At 42.2% G+C, this 9,441-nt stretch overlaps 1 long non-coding RNA gene across 1 annotated transcript; it reads left to right on the top strand.

Moving 5' to 3' along the window:
• Nucleotides 1-1,304: 1,304 nt before the first annotated feature.
• LOC117807716 lies at nt 1,305-2,357 on the top strand. Its single transcript, XR_004630028.1, has 3 exons — nt 1,305-1,719; nt 2,080-2,110; nt 2,307-2,357. It is a non-coding gene; the product is annotated as an uncharacterized LOC117807716 (long non-coding RNA).
• The last annotated feature ends 7,084 nt before the right edge of the window (nt 2,358-9,441 follow it).

Below are 9,441 nucleotides of genomic sequence, written 5' to 3'. Positions count from 1 at the left end.
GTGTTGTAGCACATACAAGTTAAAGGTTTAATGCCATGACTAGTAATATTTTCATGTAGTTATTTTGTGAATAAAGCCATGGCGCTTTTGTAGAAAGTCTGAGTGAGTGAAAGCGTTGTTAAAGCAGTATTATACCCTTTTTTTTTGTGAGACTGTTGTGGGGGAAACGGTACTGATAAAGTGTATTTCTTTAATAAATAATACAATTATTTTGTACAAATGATAAAACAACAGGTTGAAAAACCATAATACAGTTTATATTAAAAATAACATTTCATGTGGTTTAAAACAGAGGGATTAAAAATGTAATTCATTCGTTGTGTTTCTCAGACTTAAAATTGTGAATGTTTGTTTGAGACTGGATGTTATATGAAAATAGTTTATAAAGCAACCTTACAGAGAGGTTTTGATTGTTGAATTTAATGTTTGACTTACTGTAGTTTTATAACTTAGGTTATGGCCATGTTTTTGAAAACAAGACTGAAACTGAATACCTTTTGATTGCTATTCTGTTATTGATACCTGAAGTATGTCTTGGTCTTTAGAAGAATAAACTTCCTTCTGAGATGATAACAGCAGCTCAACGTGTGTCTCTCCTATTCTTGCCACAGCATTTCACCACACGTTGAGACAGCAGGAAATATCCAGTTGCCCCTCTAGCTACAGAGGCAGACCGGGCAACATTTATTTATTCTGTATTATTTCTCCTTTGTCTCTCCTGACTGTTTAGTGATCCTTGTCTCTTGTTGGGTCTCTTAGTCTAGTCTTGTATTTCCTGTTTTATTTTGAAGATCTGAATCCTTGTGTTTCCTGTTTTATTTTGAAGATCTGAATCCTTGTGTTTCCTGTTTTATTTTGTAGATCTGAATCCTTGTGTTTCCTGTTTTATTTTGAAGATCTGAATCCTTGTGTTTCCTGTTTTATTTTGAAGATCTGAATCCTTGTGTTTCCTGTTTTATTTTGTAGATCTGAATCCTTGTGTTTCCTGTTTTATTTGGTAGTTCTGAATTGTTTTTACTCATGTTCAGCTGGTTGAGTTGAAGTCGCCCGGCTCGTCGCCTCGGGCCGCTGGATGTTCCTGCGGAGCTCTGGAGATTTAGGACACATGGAGGCAGAAGGAGGCATAGAGCTACGAAGAGGAGAGCTGGTATAAGAAGGTGTGTGAGTGAGAGTGTGTGTGAGCTTGAAGGACGAGAGACAGCGCAGGAGAAGTTGTTAGTTAGTTCATTTATTCATTTTGGTTTTGTTAGTGGGCGTGGTCACGGCCGACAGTGACCAGTTAATAAAGCTCTTGTGTTCACTAATCGGCTCGTCATCATTGCAGCGTCCGGACGGACGTTACAATATTATAAATCATTTCTATCGACCGCAATGAGCCATTTGTTGATTTATGAAAAAACAATGAAATCTCTCAGACTTCCTCAGCCCACCCCTCCCCTCCTGCTTAACCAAGGTTATCAAATGTTGCCATTAGAGCTGACAGGAGTTGGAGAGAAGTGAGTGGAAATGGATAAACAACAAAAGCGCAAGGGGGGTGCAGAAAAGCTGCAAGATACAAAGCTAAAAACAAGTGGACAGCAATATGTCCCAAACTTACTGCCATGTTTGCCATCGCCACCTCAAGCTGGACTGCGGCAGCAGGTGCGGCCCCTGTCCCCCAGGGGTGTTCCAGGGTTGTGCCTTTCATTGGTGTGGACTTCACAGGCATTCTTCACATTTGTAAGTTTACTATACTGTATACTGTTGTTATGTGTTCTTACTGACATCCACCTGGATGGTCCTAAAGCCTACTACTTTTACAGAGTGACTGTAATGAATGCAACCATCTATTATTGCATTATTTCAAAGACACCAATACTGTCAATGTACATGTTTTGAAATAGTCTCATCCTCACTCTTGACCCACTTGTCCTCTCTTTCTCTCCCTTTGGAGTGAAGGTTTGCCTTCTCCTGATGTGGAGTTTACATGTGTTCTTTTTATTTCATTGTGAGTTTATTAAATAGTTCTTATTTTAATTCTAGAAGAGACAGTATCAGATGAATCTATCTGACCTCACCTCTGCTTTCTGTCTCCCTCAGAGCACCAAGGTCCATGCAGCCTTCTGTCTCAGTAAGTACAAAACAAGCTGTTATCTCTCTGTTCACCTAAACATTATTTAAACTATACCTTCACTGATCCCTGCTCTCTTTCTTTCCTTTGTCTGCCTGTCTCTGCATCTCTCTCTCTCTCTCTCTCTCTCTCTCTCTCTCTCTCTCTCTCTCTCTCTCTATCTTTTTCTCTCATTCTCTGTTTTTCATCCTTTAAGGTGCCACTTTGATGAGGAGCTCTTTATTTTACAGGGATATATGGTCTTACTGTGGTCTTAATAGTGTATTTGTATAAACAGTATATTTCATTAAACATTGAAAAGACATCACTAGCAGTGTTTCTTTGACATCCACTTTCATTTCAAGATGGAAATGATGACACTGTGTCCATCTCTCCCAAGATGAAAGTGTCTGTGAGTAGTGAAAGAGCATATCCATTTTTTAACATGGTTACTCTCTTCCATGTAGGCTGCTGCGCTTTATTTTAATTTTTGAAACAACACAATGTGCACATATATCCTCTGGTATGTTGTGTGTTTTCGCACATCGTATAAATAATCATGGTGGGCCGCCATGGCCAACAATGCCAGGGCCATTTTTTGGTCCCAGTCCAACCCTGCGTGGCTGCATCAGGATATCCCTGACAACGTCTCCATTGACGGCTTCCAGACTGTCTGGGCAGACCGGGATAGCAGAGAGAGCGCTGTGGGCCTCCGACCATATTATCTGCACAGGGAGATCTCACATGTCATACTGGTAGCTGTTTACATCCCCCCTCTACTGGTAGCTGTTTACATCCCCCCTCTGCCAACCAGACTACGGCGTCCAACGTTCTCAACGCTGCCATAGCCAGACCCCAGACAGACCACCAGAGTGCCCTCTTCCTGATCTCCAGACAGACCACCAGAGTGCCTTCTTCCTGATCTCCAGACAGACCACCAGAGTGCCCTCTTCCTGATCTCCAGACAGACCACCAGAGTGCCCTCTTCCTGATCTCCAGACAGACCACCACAGTGCCCTCTTCCTGATCTCCAGACAGACCACCAGAGTGCCCTCTTCCTGATCTCCAGACAGACCACCAGAGTGCCCTCTTCCTGATCTCCAGACAGACCACCAGAGTGCCCTCTTCCTGATCTCTAGACAGACCACCAGAGTGCCCTCTTCCTGATCTCCAGACAGACCACCAGAGTGTCCTCTTCCTGATCTCCGGAGAGTTCAACCATGGATTTATTTTATACAGAGCTTATTTTATCTTCAGTACATACTTTAATTATAATTATTTTCATTGTATTGTATTTATATCTTATTAATTACTTCTTCTTTTAAAATTATTTGATATTTTTACTGATTGTGTATAGGGGCAACTTTTATGACTGAATTTCCCCCCGGGATATTAAAGTATTCTGATTCTGATTAAATCTATCAATACATCTATCAGGCATACCTAAAACTACACACTCTAAATAAAGGAAAACTTACAGATCAAATACTGACCGAGTGCTCATTGCTCATTACTCTTCGGTGAGAACATTCTCTGACCAATCAGTGGCCGGCAGTCTGTCGACGTCACCTTTTAGTACCGGCTCAGCTCGCTTGGAACCAGAGCAGAGAAGGTATGAAAAACTGGTATCTGACACGAGGTACCGCACCCGTGGAAACGCAACATAAAAACTGAGTACAGTCAAGTCAAGTCGAGTAGAGTAGGGCTAAGACGGGCCGGTGGAAAAGGGCCATATGTTTTATCGCAGCCAAAGTCAGATTTATGGGGAGGGAGGGTAAGTGATAAACAAATAACCGGAGAGAGCAGCCTCCTGAAGAACCTGTTACCTGAAGATCCTGTTCTAGCAGATGGTGGTTTTAATGTTGAGGATAGTGTGGGGTTTTATTCTGCTTCTTTACAGGTCCCTGCATTCACATAAACATAAAGTACCTGACACATACACCTGGGTAACAATCAGTTTCTGGAGGTTTAAAATGCTGGGGTCAAATTGACCCCAAGGATAAAAGATGTTAGAAAATTGAAAGGGTAACAGGAGGGTTAAACGTCTGCTATAGAGGCTGGCTGCAGAAACACAGGACCCCAGATACACACCCATTCACAGAAGCTGATCTTTACAGCAGAAATAAACATGTTTACAGCCTGGTTCAAAAAACAGTTTAGGTCTGAAGAGCTCATTTTTCAGCACACACTGTACAGGGGGAATTTATTTATATTGTTTCAGAAGATATTAAACTTATTAGTTTTGCCCATTGACCAACATGACTGACTTGACTGACAGGAGGGAACACTGTAGCTGTTGGCTAGGAGGCTAGAGCCCCGCCTTTTTACCTCACACTAGCTTGACAGTAGTTAGGTTGAGTTCAGCATTTCCAATATGGCACCCGTCAAAGATCGGCCTCAAAACAGGATACCTCCTCCATTATTTATACAGTCTATGGTTAGTTAGCGTGCTGTTAGTTCCCCCCTGGAGTGTTTCTGTTGGTGCTGTCGTTGTTTTGTCATTTGTTCTCTGAAATGTTATCCATAAGATAAGATACTCCTTTATTCGTCCCACAATGGGGAAATTCATGGAGTTACAAGAATTTAACAAGAATATATATAGAAAAGAAATGTCCATCAGAGACGACAGCTTGGCCATAATTCTTCTTTCAGCCACCACCTCCACAGGGTCCAGGACTGAGCTGGCCTTCTTCACCAGTGTGTTCAGTCTTTCTCTCCTGTATCTTGTCCGCCCACAGCAGGTGAAATCCTTCCAATGTGGCGTTCGTGTCCGGTGTTAGCTCTGTTAGCATGATGCTGCTCTGGTGCTGGGTTAGCTCGTCCACCTTATCGTAGATAGATCTTACATTCCCCATAACAGTGGATGGAAGGACAGGTCGATGTCGTCTTTTTTAGCTTGCACCTCAGTACCAGCACATCGTCCTTGCCTCCTTCTCCTCAGCTCACAGGGAACATCGGGCCTAGCATCGTTTAGCATCGACATGCTACGGGATGCTAACAGCTGATCTCGTATGAAAACAATGTTACCATGGTTACACGTAGGATCTCTGGACACCCACAGGAACAAAAATAAATACAATAGTAAAAACACCACTGCAAATGAAACCAGTTTGGTGTCCATGGCCAACAAATGAGTCATTAAAAGTCATGACAGGCTGCAAATACAAAGATAACTAGAAAGGTTGCATTTCCTGAAAGCAAATGCGTTGAAATGCTGAAGCTGAAGGCTGAAAGCTGTGAAACACAGCTGAACATGTGGAAGAGTAGTAGAAGTAGTTGAATTAGTGGACGTAGAAGAAGTAGAAGAAGTGGAAAAGTGGAAGAAGTGGAAGAAGTGGAAAAAGTAGAAGTGGAAGAAGTTGAAGGAGTGGAAAAAGTAGGAATGAAAAAAGAAGAAGGAGTGGAAAAAGTAGGAGTGGAAGGAGTGGAAAAAATGAAGGAAGTGGAAAAAGTAGAAGTGGAAAATGTAGAAGGAGTGGAAAAAGGTAGAAGTGGAAAAAGGTAGAAGTGGAAAAAGTAGAAGTGGAAGAAGTGGAAAAATTAAAAGAAGTGGAAAAAGTAGAAGTTAAAGGAGTGGAAAAAGTTGAAGGAGTGGAAAAAGTAGGAGTGGAAAAAGTAGAAGAAGTGGGAAAAGTAGAAGTAGAAGAAGTGGAAGAAGTAGAAGGAGTGGAAAAAGTAGGAGTGGGAAAAGTAGAAGTGGTAGAAGTAGTAGCACCTATAAAACTGCTTGACAAACTATGAAAATGTCTAACCTGTGTGCGTGTGTATTTGTGTGCGTGTGCATGCGTGCTTGTGTGTGTCAGCACTGATGAGGTCATCTGAATCACCTGTGTGCGTGTCTGTGTATCTGTGTGTGTCTGTGTGTCAGTGCGCGCGCGTGTGTGTCTGTGTGTTTGGGTGTGTGTGTTTGTGCGTGCTAGTGTTTGTCACTCACTGATGAGGTCATCTTAATCACCTGTGTGTGTGTGTGTGTGTGTGTATGTGTGTGTGTGCGTGTTTGTTTGTCACTCACTGATGAGGTCATCTAAATCACCTGTGTGTGCGTGTGTGTGTGCATGCATGTTTGTGTTTTTCACTCACTGATGAGGTCATCTGAATCACCTGTGTGTGTGTGTGTGTGTGTGTGTGTGTATGCGTGTGTGTGTGTGTGTTTGTCACTCACTGATGAGGTCATCTAAATCACCTGTGTGTGTTTGTGTGTATGTGTGTGTGTGTGTGTGTGTGTGTATGCGTGTGTGTGTGTGTTTGTCACTCACTGATGAGGTCATCTAAATCACCTGTGTGTGTTTGTGTGTATGTGTGTGTGCGTGTGTACGTGTTTGGTTTTGTCACTCACTGATGAGGTCATCTGAATCACCTGTGTGTGTGTGTGTGTGTATATGTGTGTTTGTGTGTGTGTGTGTGTGCGTGTTTTTGTTTCAGCACTGATGAGGTCATCTGAAACACCTGTGTCTCCAACTGTCATTAACTGTTGCCATGGTGATGGGACCAGCTGTGTAACTGCTGAGTGACAGTTGATTTAGAATGGGATTCATTGGGAAAAGTAGGGTCTACATATGCTGACACTGTGCGAAAGCCGTAATAGCTATCAGAAAAAGGATCAAACCGTGAGCGTCACAAGACTCTGATGAACACAGTGATGTGTTTTTCATGTCTGTACAGTCAGAAATGTAGTCAGGGCAGCGAGTTAAGAAAAGTGAAACGTGTGCTGCCCTCCAGAAATATTTAACATTACAGTAGATGGCCGAGCAGAGAGACTTTCTCTGACAGTTGGTGACCTGGTGGCTCAACGGTACAATCTTCTGCTTTGGTTACCTCTTTGACAGAAGCAGGAGAAGACAGGGAACGTTTTGATGTCTTATTTGTGTATGTGGAGTGAATTGTTTGGATTTTATGGCAGTTCGTTTGGAGAATTTCAAAGATCTCATCAGCAGGCCTCGCCCTCTGTCTGATGACATCACGTGCTCTGCTGCCATGAACAGTCCGCCATACACACCAATGTTAAAGTTTGAAAAGCAGCAAAAAACTTTGTCATTTAAGCTGTAAAATATCAAAAACTGTAAAAGATACAGAAAAATTTTGAATACAACATTAATAGCTGAAAGATTTGCGAACATTTTAACACAAAAATGAAGGCTGTAAGTTGAAGTATGCTGAAGCTGTAGAATCTCAAAGTTGAATGAGTGAAAGGCAAATTTGCTGAATTCTCCCATCTGTTTCAATGTTAAAAAAAAGTTTAAATAAAGTTGAATTATTCAAAAAGTATAAGGGTTGAATATGTGAAAAGTAATAGCCTGCAAATGGTGAAGAAGCTGAATAGTTGAAAAGTTGAACGGTGAAAATCGGACAAAATTTGAAGGCTGTGAAAGCGGTCACGGAAGAATAAAGTAGAAGAACAATATGTTGAAATGCTGACTCAGCATTTCAACATAATAAAGTAGAAGAACAATATGTTGAAATGCTGACTCAGAATTTCAACATAACTAAACAGATATGAAATAAAGACCACAAAAGACACCAATGACCTTCACAGTCTACACCAGAGCACTGCTGAGGCTATGACTAAGGTAGCTGAGAGGGCCTCCAGAGAGTTCCCGGACAGCAGGGTGATTGTTTCCACTCTTCTCCCCAGAACGGACACCCCTCCACATGTCATCCACGAGATCAACATGGAGATCTCAAGGAACTGTGCATTCTTCCCAAACATCCACCTGGCCCACCACACCAACATCGGAACATGGCACCTCTATGATGGGATACACCTGAACAAGGCTGGGGTGAGAACATTCGCCAAAACATTGAAGGATGTTACCCTTGATCGCAACCCCAACAGCCTCGCCCACACAGCTTCTGCTCCCAGGGACTGCAGACCACCGAGATACCAACAGAGATACCAACAGGAGAGTCGATGGACCTCAGCCCTCCCACCCCCCTGCAGGACCACGCCCCCCTGTAGCACCACGCCCCCGTGCAGTACCTCGCCACCATCCCACACCCCACCCCCCTGCCCCATCCAGATACAGAGGACCTCTCCACCATCGCCGACAGACCACATATGCGTCTGTGATGAACAATCCTGCTCCTCTGCTATCAACTGCATCAATGACTGAACTGGGGGTGATCAAAGATATGCTTCACACTCTGTGCAACAGACTACTGCAAACATGAGGTATAGAGATGTGAGCTTATTTTGAAAGTATGAACTGCAAAGTATTTGCTCCAGATTAGATTTTTCATCTGTTTCGTTTTGCTCATTATTTGTTCATTATTATTTTTTTTCTCACAAATGAAATCCTTCAAAATAAGCTTTTGGAATATTCAGGGTTTATACTCTAACACTTTTGGTCTTAAGACCACAGACCCTGATTTCTTAAATAATATAAAGGATATTGATATTTTGATTTTGTTAGAAACATGGTGTCGATCCGATACAGTGACTCAGTGTCCCCCAGGCTACCATGAAATCATAGTGCCTTCAGTTAAGATGAAAACAGTACACCGTGGTAGAGACTCAGGAGGAATAATAATTTGGCTCAAAATTAATATTACCAAACACATAACAATCATTAAACAAAGCAAAAACCACATTTGGCTAAAAATTAATAAACACATAGACATTTGCGAGGTAGATTTATATCTATGTGCAATATACGCCCCTCCATCAGAGTCACCATACCACGAAGAAGAGTTCCTCAGCTCCCTACACACAGAGATATGCCACCTTCAAGCCCAAGGGAAAATACTCCTGTGTGGAGACTTTAATGCCCGAACAGGTACAGATCCTGACTGTATAGACCACACAGGAGATAAATATATATTCAAAGAGTCCCCTTTGACCCCCACACCTACAGCAATGAGGAACAACCCTGACAAAACCATGAACAGAAATGGGAAAGAGTTAATGAACCTCTGCAGGGCCTCCGGCCTGTATATGTTAAATGGTAGGATCAGAGGAGACAGTTTGGGACGTTTTACTTATAGTTCAGCTCTTGGGACAAGTGTTGTTGACTATGCCATCTCAGACATGGATCCCTCCTCATTCAGTGCTTTCACTGTTCAAACACAAACCCCCCTTTCAGATCACAGCCAGATTAATGTATACTTGAAACAACACATGAGATATAGTATTAAGGAACGACCCAGTAAACTGTACAATCTGAACCAATCATACAGATGGGCTCCAAACAGTGCTGAACAATTTGAACAAGCTCTTAATTCAATTGAATTAAGACATGCAATAAACACATTCAACTGTTCACACTACCACAGTAACTCTGAAGGTGTCAACAAAGCCACGGAAGTTATTAACAATATCTTCCAAAAAGCTGCATTAGATGCAAAGCTTAAAAAAA

This window comes from Notolabrus celidotus, chromosome 23 (genome assembly GCF_009762535.1).
Source record: "Notolabrus celidotus isolate fNotCel1 chromosome 23, fNotCel1.pri, whole genome shotgun sequence".
NCBI lineage: Eukaryota > Metazoa > Chordata > Actinopteri > Labriformes > Labridae > Notolabrus > Notolabrus celidotus.
Note: the sequence above shows the minus strand (reverse complement) of the source record. Positions and strands in the feature narration are given on the sequence as shown.